Raw genomic sequence first — 19,174 nt, 5'->3', positions numbered from 1 at the left:
ATTCATTAAAGAGCACTAATAACCTTGAATAAAACCCTTACACATGGGTGGTTACCCTTTCTGCTCCAACTTGCTGACTTACAAAGAAGTTAATTTTTTATATCATAAATGGTTTGTTCTATAACCTTACTCTGACTCTGGCTTCATACTTTATTTTTTCCTGGTTTCATACTTTTTTATCATATTCTTTTGCCTCAATTTTTCTTCCTTCTGTCCCTCCTTCCTTCATCCTTTGTTCTTTCTTTTTTTCCTTCTCTTCTTCTATCTTCACTTTTTCTCTTCTTTTTTTTCTATTTATCTCCTTTTTTTTTTTTAAAGATTTTATTTATTTGACAGAGAGAGGTAGTGAGAGCAGCAACACAAGCAGGGGGAGTGGGAGAGAGAGAAGCAGGCTCCCCACTGAGCAAGGAGCCTGATGCAGGGCTTGATCCCAGGACCCTGGGATCATGACCTGAGCTGAAGGCAGACGCTTAACAACTGATAGCAAACCATCCTGAAAGCATTTTAAAAACATGCGTGCATGCGCATGCATGCACACACACACACACACACACCTAGAAATAAGAATGTGGTATCATATCCTCTTACTTATAATATTTACCCCTGCAATTGGAAATTAAATGAGTAACCTGCACCCAGTTCAGAGATTAAGAGATTAACTGAGGTTCTTGCTGGTGGTTATCCTGATTGTCTGGATTGTAGAATCATCAGAAGTCTATGATCCAAGTTTCAATAAAACAATGCAGTTGAAAAATCATTACTTGACAGGGTTTGGGCAGTCTACTTTCTTTTACTTAGATTGGTGTTTATAGGAAGAAAATAGCTCCTTCACTATACCTTTTTATTGAAAGCATGTTTATCCTAATTATATGTTTAATTTGGGCCTTAAAGAATAAATAGGAGGGGCGCCTGGGTGGCTCAGTCATTAAGCGTCTGCCTTCGGCTCAGGTCATGATCCCAGGGTCCTGGGGTCGAGCCCTGCATTGGGTGCCCTGCTCTGCGGGAAGCCTGCTTCTCCCTCTGCCACTCCCCCTGCTTGTGTTCCCTCTCTTGCTGTGTCTCTCTGTGTCAAATAAATAAATAAAATCTTTAAAAAAAAAAAAAAGAATAAATAGGAAATAACAAGAGGAACGATTTGCTTGGGAAATGCTGCAGATAGCCTCATGTTTGCTGAGAAATGCCAAAGCAAATCATACATACTAAGAATCTGGGTGAAGATAGAAAGTTGTTTTTAACCTGTTTTTTAAATTGATTTAAAAATACAACTTTATTGTTCCAAGGTGAGAAAATAGAAAATGTATATAGGGAATAACATGCTAATAGCTCTGGCTAGAAATGATCATAGATTTAATACATTTAGTGCTTTTGGCAATCATGGGAGTCAAAGTTGGATAGGTAGGTAGTAGCCACATACTAGATATCTTGAATATAAATCAAAACCAGTGGACATTGTATGTCATTGAAATTTTGTAAATCAAAAAAATAAAAAGGATTTTAATGGGTTTCTGGTGCAGGAGGAAGTAGAGCCATGGAGAATGATTAGAAAGCTGTTGGCATGATTAAAGGAATTATGTACTATTATGTACCATAAGCAATAAAGTACCATGATTCCTTGCCAATCAACAGTAATCACTTAATAGATGTTTTTTGGTTCAATAAATAAAGAAATGAGTGAACCTTTAGTCTACACATGGTTGGTAAAGTAAAACATGTAAAGGAAGGAAGAAAAAGGGGTCATATAACAAAGGAGGGGGAAGCTTAAATATCGATAGGGATGTGGGAAGTGAGGAGGAGGAGTCTAACATATCCCAGAGCCAATGGCTAAAAACTTGGTAGAAAGAGAAATATCTCATATTCTAAAAATAAGTGTCTCGAAAACTGTCTTCAATGAAAAATTAAAACAAGCACAATAATGTAGTAATTCCACTTTGTTATCACCCTTTTATTTCTCAAATGAATGTGTATGAGAGAGATAATGTGTTTCTACTTAACTATGTGAATAGGAGTGATATTAGATATAAATCTAATAGATTTTCCATTCTTAAGGAAGAGTTAGTGAGATGAAGGAGCTGGTGAGTGAGCACACTACTAGGAATAATGGTTGAATTGACTTAGAGGTGATAGTGAGACCAGCAGGGGGAGGTGATGGTCCTGGACTCCCCTGAGAAAACAAGAAGCAAGACACAGCTTTTGACTTAATTGCACTAGAAGTTTCAGAAGGAGCACTCTTTTGACAGGACCTAGTTCTGTTTCAGTTGAGAGGACACATAGTAATATATCAATGTTGAATAATAATGCAGTGTTTGTAGAGGCCATGAGAGAATAAAAAATAAATAGCTTAAATTAAATATGCAAGTGACCTTAATACACATTTAGTGTTCTTAGAAAGTTTGAAGCCTACAGAGTATTAAAGTATCAGTGAATCTAATCAAGAGCTTCTGCCTAAGTTTCCTAGGCAGGGATTTGTTTTGAAGAGGTGCCTTTCTATGCCTCCTCCTCAAGTTAGATCTCTTTTAATCTAATTAAGAATGGAATCTCCTTTGATCTGCTCCATATGAAATTCTTCTGTTCACAGATCACTGGCCAAGTCCAAAGGTATAGTCCACCTGACATTTTGCACTGAAAAAAAGGGCAGCTCAGTGTCTTGTTCTAATAGTTATGTTCTTCCATACTTTTCAACAGCTACTCCAGAGGCCACTGCAAGTCCCTTATGGGTGAAAATAATTCAGCCTTGCTATATTTACAGTAGCAACATGTCATTATATCAAGTGAGCTTACCATAAAGAACTGATTGTCAAAAGTTAGCCTGAATGTAGACACTCAAATGATGCAAATGCCCCTGGATTATTTTGAAAGAATGAGGTCCTTTTCATTATACATCCTGAGGTGGCAACATTTACCCTTCAACAGCCAAGATTGAAATAACACAGTAGTGGTTTTGGCTCTCATACTTAATATTTCTTCCTTCTAAATATAGTTACATTTATTCTACTGTGACAAATATATAATAATCTACTGTGAGAATTTGTTCCTGACAATTAGAATATTCTTTTCAGTAATACAATTTAGAGGAAATAAAATCTGTGAGGTTTCCAGTTTTGAAATGTTTGAAAAGTATCCATTGGACTTAATAATTAAAAAGAAAATAAGTTAATAAAAACTGAGCTGATTTTTTTCCTTTAAATTCCTACCAGAAATTGTTTGGAGAATATACTTAATTTTTTTGTGATAAAAGTGAGCAACATATCATTTTCTTAATACAAAAGAAAAAAACTTGGGTAAAAATAATGAGTAAAAGGAAGTTCAGTTATTATGGACTGAAAGAAAAAAGAAAGACACTATGGAAAAGAGTAAATTGAGTAATATAGATTTTTTTGAGAAAAGTTAGGTAAAAATTTCAAATGTTTATCAGCAAAAATAAGTTATTCCTATAGAAGTGTTGCCCACTTTCACTCGTTCTTTTAGGTGAGAAGATTTTGGCTTGTTGGGCCAGCTTCTGGGGTCTCCAGAATAACCTAGGTAAAGAGATAATCGGAGAGATAACTAGAGAAACCAGAGATACTAAATTCAACTTTATTATGAAGAACTAGGGGAAGAAAAGAGCTCATGCTCAGAAAAATATTCAGTTTAATTTAAAAAGTCTTACCTTCACAGTCCACATGTGAATCACTGTGCCAAGTGCTCCGAGGTGTAAAATTGAGTAAGACCCAGTGTGCGATACCCAATAGGCTCATACTTTTCTAGGCAGGAAACAGATCACTATTATGCAGACTCTACTACTTGCCAAAATAGATTTAAGTTTCAAGCATATTGCTTTGACAGCCTGGGAGAAGAAGTTGAGGTCATTCTTTTTTAAGGGATGGGCAACAGTTTTGGTATAATTCCTCAAAATGATGGCATTTTAGTTATTCTTTAAAGACCGGATACGTTCTCAATAGGTTTAGAAGAGGTTAAATTATAACATTTTAGGCAAAGACAACACCATCATCCTTACTGTATCAGCCAGAATCCAGGCAGGACAGAAGGCACTCCAATGACATGAGTTACTAGTCAGAAGGAGCAAGAAAAGAGAGCTGTCAGATTCTAAAGAGAATGGGTATGGTCATGAAAGAGGGCTGCATTATAGGAGCTGTGGCTTTTGAAGGGAGTAATGCAATCCAGCCTTTTACCCTGCAGGGTAGCAGAGCCTTGGGAATAAATATCCGCAGGTCCCTATCTTCCCACTATTGCATCTCCTGCAGGAACCTCCCTTTGACCTGATCCAACCAGAAGACAGAGGGAAAGGAGTTCACTGATTAAGTAAATCCATGACTGTCAGCCTCCTGGGATATAAAGCCAATAGGGAAAGGAAGGAGCAGATCTGGAGAGGCAAGGGGGGTGGTGATCATCATTATCCTCACTAAAGTTGACAAGATGTCAGAGTTATCTTAATGGACAGTTTGTATATGTTATTTCATTTATTCCTCACAATAATTTTAGATAGTGTATCATCTCTGTTTTATACATTAGGAATCTGAGGCATTGAAAAAGGAAAAAAAAAAAAAAAAGACACACAAAACTTGGCCCATCACACCACAACTGCTAAGTGATGGAGACCAGATATGAATTTTTGTCAAAGCCCTTTTTCTTTCTTTTTGAGTCTTAAACAACAGAAATTTATTTTCTCACAGTTGTAGAATTTGTAAATCTAAGATTAAGGTATCTGCAGTTTAGGTTTTCCTGAGGCTTCTCTCCTTGACTTCCAGATAGCTATCTTCTCTTGTCCTTATGTGGCTTGTTCTCCATGTACTTTCATCCCTGATGTCTCCTCCTCTTCTTATAAGGACATCGGTCCTATTGGATTAGGGCCCCATCCTTATGACTTCATTTAATCTGAATTATCTCTTTAAAGGCCCTATTTCCAAATTCAGTCACGTTCTAAGTTATTGAGGGTTACCACTTCAACATATGAATTTGGGAATCTAAGTTATTGAGGGTTACCACTTCAACATGTCAACACAGTTCAGTCTGTAACTGCATAAAAAAAAAGACAGTAAGAACATCAAAATGTTAACAGGTTTTCTAGATAGTGAGATTATAGGCAATTTCAGTTTTTTAAGTATATTTTCTTCAGTGAATTTGTGTTACTTTCACAATCAGAAAAAAATTAATGTTTCTTTTTCAAATAAAGCTACTTCCACATTGCCTGTACTGAGAAACAAGGCAGAGTGGAAAGGGCCAGTACCAGTGGCCAGTCTGCACTATAGCACTCCATGTGCTCCCCCAAAAGAGCCCACTAAATTAAAATAAGTCCTATTTCTGGGCTAGGTAGGAGAATTTCAGTTTTTTCTTTTAAGTTTTTATTTAAATTCCAGTTAGTTCACATACAGTGTAATATTATTTTTAGGTGTACCGTATAGTGATTCAACACTTCCATACATCTCCTGGTGCTGTTTATTAAGGATATTGGCCTATAGTTCTCTTTTTAGTGGAGACTATATCTGGTTTTGGTTTCAGGGTAATGCTGGTCTCAAAGAATGAATTTGGAAGTTTTCCTTCCTTTCCATTTTTGGAATAGTTTGAGTATTAACTCCTCTCTAAATGTTCGGTGGAATTCACCTGCGAAGCCATCTGGTCCTGGACTTTTGTTTGTTGGTGTTTTGATTACTTGGTTTCTTTTTTTTTTTTTTTTAAGATTTTATTTATTTATTTGAGAGAGAGAGAATGAAAGACAGAGAGCATGAGAGGGAGGAGGGTCAGAGGGAGAAGCAGACTCCTCGCTGAGCAGGGAGCCCGATGCGGGGCTCGATCCCAGGACCCCGGGACCATGACCTGAGCTGTAGGCAGACGCTTAACGACTGAGCCAACCGGGCGCCCCCTTGTTGATTTTCTGTTTAAATGATCTGTCCATTGATGTAAGTGGGGTGTTTAAGTCCCCTACTATTACTGTATTATTATCAATTAGTTTTCCTTTATGTTTGCTAATAATTGTTCTATATACTCAAGTACTCCTATGTTGGGTGCATAAATATTTACAATTGTTGTATCTTCTTGTTGGATTATCCCCTTTATGATTATATAATGCCCTTTTTTATCTCTCTTTACAGTCTTTCTTTTAAAGTCTAGTTTGTCCAATATAAGTATTGCTACTCTGGCTTTTTTTTTTTTTTTTTTTGACATCCATTTGCATGAAAAATGTTTCTCCATCCCCTCACTTTCAATCTGCAGGTGTCTTTAGATCTAAAATGAGTCTCTTATAGGCAGCATATAGATGGGTCTTTTTTTATTCATTCTGACACCCTATGTCTTTTATTAGAATGTTTAGTCCATTTACATTCGAAGTAATTATTGATAGATATGAATTTAGTGCCATCTTAATACTTGTTTTGTCATTGTTTCTGGAGATTTTCTCTGATCCTTTCTTGTGTTTGTCACTTTTCGTCTCTCCTCTGCATTCAAGAAGTCCCCTTTAATATTTCTTGCAGGGCTGGTTTACTGCTCATGAACTCCTTTAGTTTTTGTTTGTCTAGGAAACTCTTTATCACTCCTTCTGTTCTGAATGATAGCCTTGCTGGATAGAGTATTCTTGGCTGCAGATTTCTCCCATTCAGTACTTTGAATATATCATGCTACTCCTTACTGGCTTGCCAGGTTTCTATTGAGAGATCTGCAGCTGGCCTTATGGGTCTTCTCTTGTAAATTAGAGACATATGGTGTGCCTAGGTGGCTAGTCGGTTAAGCATCTGACTCTTGAATTTGGCTCAGGTCATGATCTCAGGGTTGTGAGATCAAGCCCCATGTCAGGCTCTGTGCTGGGTGTGGAACCAGCTTAAGATTCTCTTGCTCCCTCTTCCTCCGCCCCTGCCCGCCCAAAAAATAAATTAGAGACTTCTTTTGTCTTGCTACTTTTAAGATTTCTTCTTATTGCTATATTTTGCAAATTTAATTACAATATGTCTTGGTGTTGTCTTGCTTTTGTTGATTTTGGTGGGAGTTCTCTGTGTCTCCTGGATCTGGGTGTCTGTTTTCTTCCCCAGGTTAGGAAAGTTTTCTGCTATTATTTCTTGAAATAAATTTTCTGCCCCCATTTCTCTCTTCTTCTTCTGGGACTCCTATAATACAAATCTTATTACTTTTGATAGAGTCACTGAGTTCCCTAACTCTATTCTCATGTTGTATAATTCTTCTTTTTCTTTTTCTGTTCAGCTTCAATATAGTCCATTATTTTGTCTTCTAGGTCTCTAATTTGTTTCTCTGTTTCTTCCAGCCTGCCGTTCATTGCATCAAGCCTATTACCAATCTCATGTATTGTATTCTTCATCTCTTATTGATTCTTTTTTAACCCTTTATCTCTGTGGTAAGGATCTCACTGATGTCTTCTATTCCTTTCTCAAGCCCAGTGAGTATCCTTATGATTATTTCTTTAAATTCCCCATCAGGCATCTTACTTATATCTTCTTTGCTTAGATCTCTGGCCGTGGTCTTATCTTGTTCTTTCATTTGGGATGAATTCCTCCATTTTGATATTTTGTCTAAATCTCTGCCTTCTTCTGTGTGTTTGAAAAGCCATTTTTGTCTCCTGCTCCTGAAAGTAATGGCCTTATGAAGAAGAGGTCGTGTAGTGCCCAGAGCCTGGTGCTTCAGGGAACGTCTCCAATGTGTGCTCCATGTGCTCTGCTCTTGTTTGTGGCTGCTCTATCCATCAGGCCAGTCGTCTGCAGAGGCTCTCCTTGCCTGCTTTGGGCAGTGTTTGGTCCCTTGCCTGAATGTGAGATATAATTAGGTGTACTCTGGTCTGCCTCTAAGATAAAACCTGACACCAATTCCACCTGAACTGATGCCCAGCAGAGCTCTCTGATTGGCAGATGTGGTGTGGATGGGGGTTTGTGCTGGTCTGGGAGAGGGACCCAACGTGCTGGGACTGAGGCAAACTTGACTGAGAAGGACAATCCTGCCAGAGTGCCCAGAGGTAGGGCTTGGTGAAAGCAAGTTAGGCAGCCAGTGTCCATGCTGTCCTGCTTCCCACAGGTGGCTTTGTGTTTATGCTGAGGGATGAGGGAGGGAAATAGCACAGGCCAGCTCTTTTGTTCCTGGAGAAACATCTGTGTGAACGCTGCCTCTCAGGGATGAGCTCTGAGAAGAGCAAATAATCCCCTACTGTGTGCCACAGGTGTTCTTCAGATCACTGTTTCCATGCTATCTGCCCCTGGGTTGTTTGCCTGCCTTCTCTCCAGGAACAGTGCAGTGCCCTCCAGGCTCTATCCCAGCCAAGCCCACTGACCATTAAAACACCAGGCTTTCAGCCCCGCTGGTTGCAAGAACTCAGGAAATTCAGCTCCTCCCGGTTTCCAAGCCAACAGCTTTGGGGTTGCATTCCCCTTGTGTGTATCCCTGTGGGCTCCTCTCTCTTGCCTTTCGCCATGACCATGGCTTCCTCACCTCCATAGCACCCATGATCTGTTTCTCTCCTAAATTATGTCTTCACACTTCCTACCTTCTTCAATGTGGCCTCTTCTTTCCTTTAGTTATGGAGTTTGTTCTGTCATCTTCAGGTCAATTTCTGGGGTATTTAGGATGATTTGATAGTAATCTAGTTGTATTCGTGGTAGAGGAGCCTAGGGTGGCCCTTCTCTGCCACCATCTTTCTCTCCTTTTTCCCAGGGAATTTCTTCAAGAAGTATAGTGATTCATCTGATGATAATCTAGTAACAGAGAACAGATTCATAGTTCTCAGGGGCTAGGGAGGGAATTACAGAAGGACACGAGGAATCTTTCAAGAATGATGGAAAGGTTTGTTATCTTGATTATGTTAATTACCTTGCTTTTTCTGCTACACATTCTGCCTCCTTCTCAGTGGAGGCTGGAAGTGTAAGACATGTGGGAACTATTTTGCATATTTGTTTCCGAAGCTTAGGGTACACTGAGAAAGAAGAGGGAAGAAATGCAATGGGAAAGATAACGTGGAATACAGTTTGGGGGGCGAATGGCTGTTATTGTGTATGTAATATCATGTTTTCAACCCAGAGTATTATAATCAGTGTGTCTTATAAAATGACCTTTATAAAGGTAATTCTGAACTAAACAGATGATAGGTTGGAGAGGAGAATAAAGGAAAGCAATGACTTACTGCGGAAAGGAAGATGGAAGGAAGGAGGAAAGGAGGAACAGAGAAAGAAAGGAGGAGGAATATGGACTGGGAGGGTGAGAGGAGGGAAGTTGAAGGATGTACTAATAAGATTATTCATGACAAAAATGTGTAAAATAATCAGGGATAGTGATTTTCTTTTAAATATTTATTTATTTGAGAAAGAGAGAGAGTGTGTGCAAGTTGGGGGAGGGACAAAGGGAAAGAATCTTCAACCTGATTCCTGGTTGAGCACAGAGCCTGAAGGGGCTTGATCCCACAACCCATGAGATCACGACCCAAGCCTAAACCTAGAGTTGGATGTTTAACCGACTGAACAACCCAGGCACCCCAGGGATGGTGATTTTTGTCGCATTTATCACTTACTATTTTTTTGACACCTTGATGATGATTTCAATACTCTAATTTCACTTTTAAAAAATGTTTTATCTTCTATACTATATTATGTTTATATACGATATGAAGTTTTTCCTTCATGACTCTTCCTCTTTCTACATACTAATAAATGGGGAGAAGCAGAGAAAGAACTATAAATAAGAGAAATAAGATTTGCTCTTTGTTTCATAATGCTGATGGCAAGTCTTTATTTTTTCTTTAGTTGTATGGTTATAAGTGCTCATAAAAGGAGAAAATAGAAAAGGTTGGGGGGGGTTCCCAGGCTGCATTATGACATTGCCTATATCATGTGGGTATGTTTTAGAATTACATATGTTTCCTTAGTGAAGCCTTTGGTCACTTAAGTGCCAAAAATCTTCCATCTTCTTCTTCAACCTTCATCATGCTTTCTCAGTCTAAAGAACACTGAAATCTTAATTCATCACTACATGCACTTTACATACATAATTCCTTATAAAACATCCCAATATTATATTTTGTCTTTTCATGTATAAACATTGTGTATATGATTGTTAATAATGCAAACACATTTTTCCGTATTCATTTTTGGTAGGAACCCTTACCTTGGTTCAATATTAATGAAAGAAAAAAAGAGAAAAAATGATTTCAAAAGATCTCATCAGACTTTTCTAGAATATTAAAAAAAATAAAAGATACCTTTTACATTATTTGCAGTTCTGCCTCAAATTCATGCGCCCTCATATTTTCACCTGATTTATTTTTCAGAACCCTTTATATGCTCCCTTTCCCTAATTCAGGTTGTTTGCTTATCTCCTATCCTTTGTTCATGTTTTCCTGTACCTGCATTAAATTTTGAGTTCTAGAAAGCCTTCATTAATTATCCTCTTCTCTCAACTCAAGGAAGGATGCCTTTGACAACTATTTGTTCAAGGTTTGAGCTATCAAAACACTATGCATAGAGTGATGTTATTGACAAAACTTTAACACAATAAATACGTGTTGTGTTTTACAAGACACTTTTAAATCCCTTAGTCCTATTGTTTGTAATTCTTCAACAATCCATTGTTTAAGCCAGTGGTTTACTGGTACATATTTACAAGGAGCTCTTTTGGAGGGGAGGAGCCACTGTTGCTAGTTTCTGTGATATAAACACACCCATCAGGCCTAATTTCAAGGTACTACTGTAGCATCACTGAGCTTGGGACTTGGAAAGAGATGTTCATAATTGGCTCCCACAAGCTGATATGAACCAGTTCCTGCACACCACTAGAACTGAATTCAGGAAAATCCATGAGTTGTATAAACTCCCACAGATAATAAAGACAGAGGTGGCACTTGGATCCAGATCTTTTGACTTCAAGTAAATTATATTCACAAAATAGGCTGTTGTTCAAAGATATGATTGTATCTTAGATTGGTCTCTCTGGTGCCAAAGGGTCACAACAGAGCCACTCTGCTTTAGCTGCCCCATCACATTCTGCAGTCCAGCTGCATTGTGTCCACATGGATGCAGATGCTGCGACTACCTGCTTCCAGCAAAGTAAGTCTGCAAAACTAAACTGACTGCTTTTGCTGGGCCATGTTTGTCTCAATTTTATAAATTTAAGTTCTAACCCAAGTATAGTATTGGTTACATCATTACTTATATTAATGATTAATATAAGAAGGGGATACCTTCTAATATGTTTATTATGGAGATTACTTTAAAATGTTTCTTCTGGGGTGCCCAGGTGGTGCAGTTGGTTGAGCAACAGACTCATGGTTTCGGCTCAGGTCATGAGATCAAGCCTTGTGTTGAGCTCCATGCTCAGCAGGAGTCTGCTTAAGACTCTTCCCTTTTTCTGCCCCTCCCCTTCCTCTCTCTCTTTTTTCTCTCTCTCTAAACTAAATAAATAAATGTTTAAAAAAAAGTTCCTTGTGCAAATGTATCTGAAGTAGAATCTTAGAATTCTGGAAATAGAATGACTCTTAAGTGTCTTTAAGTTATTTATTTTTTATTTATTATTATATTTTTATTTTTGTTAATTATTAATATATTATTAACATATAATATATTAATATATAAATATTATATAATATTAGTATATTATTAATATTATTTAACATAAAAAATAAAATAATTCCTCACTCTGCCTTCCTGGAAACTCCTCCTAATGTTCTGTGCCAGCTCTAATCAGAAACCTTCCCTGACCATCATAGGAAGCCCTAACCCTTTAATATTTCATAGTCTACATTGGGGTGGCAATGGTATCACTTATGGTATGAATGTGCATTTCCAGGACTACTCTGAGGTTAAACATTTATTCATATTTTCTGGTCATTTGTATCTTTCTTCTCTTAATGAATTTTTCTAATCATGTTTTTCCCCATGTTTCTGTTTGTAATTGTTTTTGACAGTCATGCAATTTTTTCCTTTATTGACTGCATAATATTTCATAATGTAAGTCTATAAGTCAGCCATAATTTATTCAACCAGTCCAGCACTGTTGATATTTACATACTTTCCAGTTTTTCACTTTCATATTTAATGCTGTGGTAAAAAAAAAAATGTACACATAATTTTTTATTATTTCCCTAGGATAAATTCCTAGAATTTCACTTGGGTTAAAATTTATGGGAACACATAAGGCTTTTGCTTTCTATTACCTGAGTTTCCAGCAAATAGGTTGGCCAGTTTATGTGCCCATCTTTTTAAGCTCCTCATACTTCCAGAACAATGAAATTTAGTAACTGTTTTAGGTCCAGTCTTGGAAAATTTGCTTTAGTAAAGGTTCTTCTTGGGTAGGCCATCTGAATGAGCTAATCCCATTGCAGTGAAGGAAATGAGAAGATGCTGCTAAGCTCTCCAAAGCTCAGACACTATGCCTTTGAATACTATTATCCCACTTCTTCTACAAAGACAGGCATACTTCTATGATTACTACTTTGATTTTTGGACCATGACCGAAAGAACTGAGGTGGAATCAGAGTTTCCATGAATTTTGTGCCTTAGGGAATTTGAATTTAAGAGAGAAGAGGATTGTTACAAGTAATATCACCACGATTTGATTGTCAGAACATTGGAAATGGTGGTCCTTGAGATACTTAACTTAGTCAATCTCTTAGATACTATTTGCATGCCATCCTTCAAAAAAGAAATTTCCTAAATGAATAAAAATATAATAAAAACTCATGTTATAGAAGCAAAAAAAAAAAAGCAAAAGGTACATACCCTCTCCTTGCCTTCTCTCTCTCAATCTGATCCTCACTCACTGTCTTACCTGCTCTAACAAACTTATAGCAGAGATTTCTACTTCTCAGCATGCTTCCAGGTTTTACAAGAATAGTCTGTTGCCCCCAGTTGCATATTCAAAACACTACATTTTCTTTCTACCTTCATCGTTGAACTCTTTCTGGATAGATTTTAATGCCAGCTAACATATTATTTTACATTTTATCCAAACTATACCTATACCAGCTCTTACTTCAAATCAAATCATTTAAGTAAGATTTCTGGAAAAGAGAACCAAAGAAAGGAATGACTACAGAAAGATTTATTCATAACAAGATTAAGAAAGTTTGTTTAATTAAGTTTCTGCTAAACTTGTGCTAGAAAGTAAAATGAATGGATTTGGATATTAAGTTATCTTAGTGCTTTGCAGCTAGTGAATTCAACCCATTTATTAAGCACTTTCTAAATCCAGGTACTGAGCCAGATAACACAGTCCTTGTATATATTACCTATCCTGTTATCAGCTGTAGAGTAAAATGGCCTGACCTCCACCTAACATGGGTCATGCGAATATTCCCTTTCCAGCTCCTGATCAGCCTTTATGGATAATCACAACACTGACTGACCTCTTCTGTTTCAGTCCCCAACTGGCATTTATGGCAGCATTCTTTAACATGCAAATTTAACTCCAACAATAATTTTCTATTCTTCCCAACTTAGTACTTTTGTCACTCAATTTAAGTGTCATTTATTAAAGCCTGTTGGAACACGTACGTGTGTAACAACACTACATGCTATGAAGGGATACAAAGGTTGCAGTTTGATGAGATGACAGCTTTTATGAGAATCATAAGGCATATGACCTTAAAACAAACATAGATAGTGATTGATGATAATAATAATAATGATGATGATGATAAACTATAATAGTAGCCAGTTACTGAGTGTTCTGCTAGGTGTTCAACATAATTTCAAGTAATTTGCATGTCTTTTTTTTTTTCGATTTTTCAGAATCCCCTAACAAGGCAAGTATTCTATTTTCCATTTTGTAATAAGAGGAAAGGGGGTCAGAGAAGTGACACCTCCAGGCTCACCCAGCTAGCAAGTGTCAGAGCCATGTAGAGCTGCTGAGAGAGGTAATAGGTCTCAGCACTCCTCATTTTGAAGGACCCATCTGCATTACAGCGTACAAATTAAAATACATTCCCATCACACATTAAATAGAATTTTACCCATAAAGATTTTAAAGGTTTTTCAAGTTTATTTTTGAAATTATTTAATTATAAGTATTCCACTTAATTTATGATTGGCTGTGATTTCTCAAAGATTTGGGGCATATTTGGGAATTCCTGCCAAACTTCTTTTCAAATATAATAATTTTTGTGAGTATCAAATTTAACAATTATATAAGTGAGAATTATATTGGAACCAACATTTTTTTTTCTTTTTCTTTTTTTCTTGTCTTAAAACACCTTTTGCCCTTGGCACTTTGACTTTAGTGCCTATCAGAAGAAATGCACCTGGAGCTGGGACTGGAATCCAGTTTTGTCACACGTCAAAATCTGTATTTTTTATCTTTTTCTTTAGAAAAAAAATTATAGGCAACATGGGCTAACAGAGTATAATACAGAGCATATCTGTTACATGTTGAAGCTAATCTAAGTAATGGAATGTATTAGGTTCCTATAGTTTAAGTTAGCTAATGTAGCAATGTCCTCCATATTAGACTTATATTCTGTATTACACAGATCTAAGGTTTTTTATTTTTATATAGCTTATTCTCCCAAGAAGATCTTGAAGACTATGGCTCCTATTCTACTTTTGCTGCCTCTTCCATAGGAGTTAGTATGAATTATGCATATTATAAAGACTCACTAGATGCCAAATGATAGAATTCTTCTTAGAAAATTAAGTCTAGGTTTATGAGGAAGGATGTGTTGATGAGGTTGCTGGAGAGACAGACATTCCTGAAAAGAATGTATAAACAAAGATGAAGGACTCAGAGCATTGTTAAAAATTGTTTAAAAATTTATATATGTAAATTCTTATCAGGATCAGGTTAAAGAGTAGGCTAGGTTAGGAAGGTTGGCAAGTCATTTTGGTTTTCCACCAAATATAGAGCAAAGCCAGACTCTTTTCCTCTGTAAACTCACCTACTCCTCTAGTCTGCTAGCTAGTCTCTGTGCTAGCTCCCTTCTGGAAGCTGACCAACTTGGCTAGTTCCCCGCACCTCAAGCATATTTCCACCTCAGAGCCTCTACACTTGCTGGTCTCTCTGCCTGAAGCAGTGTTCACTCAGAGACATACATGGTTTGTCCCTCAGTTTAGGCAGGATCCCTCAAACGCCACTCCTGTTAAACAGCTGACTCAAAATATAACACATAAAATATGAAAAAAAAGTAATTATAGATCCTGACCAGATTATCTAGAACAGTCAATTCCCATCTACCTACCACATTATTCATGGAACTTACAACACAGACCTTTGCCATAAGATTCAATGAGTCAATACATGTAAAGTGCTAAGAACAGCACTTGGCACCCAGTAATTTCTATGTAAGTGTCTGTTGAATGAATAGTCAGTCTACCACATTTTGCAGAGAGTAAGGAAATGAGTCTTAGAAGTAAAGTGCTGCATACCTGGTTGGATGGGATTCTCAATTTTCTATTATGTAACTCAAGGCTCAATGTGAATTATGGTAGTTAACTGACTCTTTTCTTCAGTCTTCTGCTGCCCAATGGACATTTTTAATTTAACTTAATTTAATTTTTAGTGTATGTTTTAACTAAGCCAAGTGGCTAGGAATCTGATGCAGAAGGCACTTCTGGCTTTACCAAACTAATCTAAATATTGAAGAACAAATGGCCAAATTCGAGGTCTAATGTTAACTTTTTATATGCAAAGAGCAAAAGTTTGCTGAAATTCCTACAGTTGCTAATAAGCAAGCTCAATAACTTTTTTCAGTGTTTTCTTAAAAAAGTTCTCAATGCCAAAGCAGTGAACTTACCCTCCAGAGGTTTGGCCTATAGCCCAAATAGACCAACTATAATTACAAAACTTCCCTGAATGCTCATGTTTTATCTCAAGAAGTTATAAAAAGTTTGCATTCAACTTCACACTGTTTCTATGTGGTTATTGTTCACATGAGAAACTTTTAGTGTACTGAGTCATTATAACTTTGAGTTGATTTCTTTATTGCAGCCTAGTTTACCATAACAATAGAGAAAGTAGTATCAGGAGTGTGCCATAACATAAATCTTAAATATGTTTCATTTTACGTGTTTTTTTATACATAAATAGTACCCTAAGTTACTTACCCCTGAGTAAGATGGACATCCGAGGGCATGCTCCAGTTTGGTCTACTGACTGGTAAGGTCGTCTGTCATGTGATATACGCTCAGGTGACCGGCTTCCCACTTTGAGCAGCATGGACCTAAGTTTTATTTCACTTCTGTTATTGTAGAGATGGCTTTACTTCCATATCTTTGGCTGTTAGTTCAGTATAACATTTGAAATGCTTTTGAAATATACTTCATGTAACATAATCTACTTTCTTGGCAATGAAAACGTATTTTTTCTTGTAAACTTCTAATATATTGGCATTGAAAAAGAGAAAGAATGCCAATTTGAGGTAATATTGCAATTAGTAGTGGTATTTTCTAGCACACCTCACATTGAATTTAATTGATAAGGTTTGTCATTAATATATTATGTACATATTTGACGATTTTTATGTCCTTTGTTTTTTTTTTTTTTTTTTTTTAAAGATTTTATTTATTTATTTGACAGAGAGAGACACAGCGAGAGAGCGAACACAAGCAGGGGGAGGGGGAGAGGGAGAAGCAGGCTCCCCGCAGAGCAGGGAGCCCGATGTGGGACTCGATCCTGGGACTCCAGGATCATGACCTGAGCCGAAGGCAGTCGCTTAACCCACTGAGCCACCCAGGCGCCCATGTCCTTTGTTTCTAATGAGCACATAATTGACCTGTTTTATTTTGTGATTATAGAACTTACTTCCAGGAAGAGAATGCAAGGGCTTTCATCTGTGTGCTTCATGTGGGCAGTTATTTGTGATGATGGGCTGGGACTGACTTTATGAAGTCCATGTTAGTATTGTTTCTTATGCCAGTGATTCTGTTTTTAATAAAATAAGAAAGTGTGTTCTGTTCCCAAGTGCCAAGATAGGTGGTTGTTTGAGCTCTGATAATCTAATGAATGAGACAGCAATGGCCTTATGCCAATTGGGAGTTAAATACAAAAAGATGAAGCGAGTTTAGTTTTTCTACCTTGTAATGAAATTAATACATTCTCCACCTGTGTTCATTTTCCTAAAGAAGGAAATGACAAGGGGTTTGGGCTGAGAATTCTATTGTTAATTCTGTTCTTTCTTTTAGCTACACTGTGCTCATTTGGAAAATGAAATGGATTATTTGCTTCACAGAGGATTTTCTTTCTTAATAAGAATCTATGTGTATTGTATTGGGTAATAAAAAAGAGCTCTAGGTACAGCTCAATACTAATAATTTTTTTCTTACTTGGAACCTCTATCTACCTCCATAAATCTTTTGAGAGGTTTAGAAAACAAAAGACATCGAGGGAGGAAAGATGATACTAATCAGCTTTCTTTATCTTGCCTACCTTCTTAACTAAAAAGAATCTTTTTTTCCCAAAAGGCTATGATTTTGGTAAGATTATATTTACTGTAGGAGTAAAGGAAGGAAGGAAGGAGGGAGGAAAGGTAGGAGAAAGGCAGGAATATAGGAAGAGGTGGAGGGGAGAGAGAAAACATTGGTGGGAGGGCAGTGGAGAAAGGAGAGGCAAACCTTCTTCACTGTGACCTGACTCTATTTTGTTGATGGAAGAAACAATCCCCATTTGATCTATAGGCAAAAACTACATTTCATACCCCTGAGAGCATTCACATTTAGAGAATACTTATAGCGAAGTCCTTAATGGCAAAAAGCCCAGTCGACAGTGGTTCATAGACTGTATGCAGAGTGAAACATTCCATTGCCAAGAGATTTTTGGATATCAAACATGGCTTTGTCATGGACCCATTAATTCTAAGGCTACTGGTTGGGCACTCTTACTGTGGCAAATCATTTGTGTCTTACTCTTGATTCCCCCAGAAAATGTGGTGTGAAGATTTTACTGTAGAGAATTTATTTCGGAGTTAGTCCCAAGAATCATCCGTAGGGCTGTGGGGAGTGAGACAGGGAAAAACAGGAGTCAGTAAAGGATATATTAACTAACTTAGCCATCCTGATAAATGGAGCTGAATCCTGATGGGGAACTCTAGCAGGCAGCATGGAAACCCTTTCCTCAGGGCTATCCCACCCAAGGGACACAGGACATGTATGTGCCAACTCCCCTTAGTCATTATTTGATGGTTGCTTGGTATGAGGGAATGACTATTGATCTTGCCTTGCATCCCACTCTTTAGCTCTTTATCTGCCTTTTGTTACCGACCACTATTCACTTCCATCTTAAGGACAAAAGTTTGAAAGTCTTGCCTTGTATTTCTATTGCTGTTAATATAATCACTCCTCCTCTACCTTAAGGGTAAAATTTGAAGTTTTTATTGATTTGTCAATCAGCAAGATACTAGATCTTGAGTCAGAAGATGTAGGCTCCAGTCCCGGCTATTCAGTTTGCTAGCTTAGTAACCCACTTTTAACCTCAGTTTCCTTATCTGTGAGATGGGGATGGTATTTGCCCAGCTGAACTCCCAGAATACTGTAAGGACTAAAGGAGGTAATAGAGAGAAGTGTGCTCTACTAAATATTGGCCTTCTTATCCTATATTCTAGAATGTGAACTGCATGACGGTAATGTTTGTGCTTTGGGTTTGTTTGTTTGTTTTAAGTTTTTGTTTAAATTCCAGTTTGTTAACATATAGTGTAATATTAGTTTCAGGAGTAGAATTTTGTGATTCATCACCTACATAAACACCCAGTGCTCATCACAAGTGCTGTCCTTAATACTCGTCACCTATTTAACCTATCCCCATCCACTTCCCCTCCAGGAAACCTCAGTTTGTTCTCTAGAGTTAAGACTCTATTTTATGGTTTGCCTGTCATTCCCCCCCCCCATGTTTATCTATTTTGAGTTACACATCTGAGTGAAATCATATGGTATTTGTCTTTCTCTGACTTATTTCACTTAGCATAATACACTCGAGTTCTATCCACATCATTGCAAATGGCAAGGTTTCATTTGTTTTGGTGGCTGAGTAATATTCCATTATATATATATATATATACCACCTCTTCTTTATCCATTCATCAGTCAGTGGACATTTGGGTTCTTTCAATAATTTGGCTATTATATATAATGCTGCTATAATCATCTGGGTACATGTGTCCCTTCAAATCAGTATTTTTATATCCTTTGGGTAATTACCTAATAGTGCAATTTATGGATCATAGGATAGATTTATTTTTAACTGAGGAAACTTCATACTGTTTTCCAGTGGCTGGACC

The 19,174-nt window shown here is 37.2% G+C and overlaps 1 long non-coding RNA gene across 1 annotated transcript in view; it reads left to right on the top strand.

The window, feature by feature from the left end:
• Positions 1–19,174, top strand: part of LOC135362734 (uncharacterized) — a 910,668-nt gene that overhangs the window by 778,934 nt on the left and 112,560 nt on the right. The gene's annotated exons all lie outside the window — the stretch shown is intronic.

This window comes from Mirounga angustirostris, unplaced genomic scaffold, assembly GCF_029215605.1.
Source record: "Mirounga angustirostris isolate CCGP_5_RB_7025 unplaced genomic scaffold, mMirAng1.0.hap1 SCAF_15, whole genome shotgun sequence".
NCBI classification, from domain to species: domain Eukaryota; kingdom Metazoa; phylum Chordata; class Mammalia; order Carnivora; family Phocidae; genus Mirounga; species Mirounga angustirostris.
The sequence above is the reverse complement of the archived record's forward strand: the minus strand, read 5'-3'. Positions and strand labels throughout refer to the sequence as shown.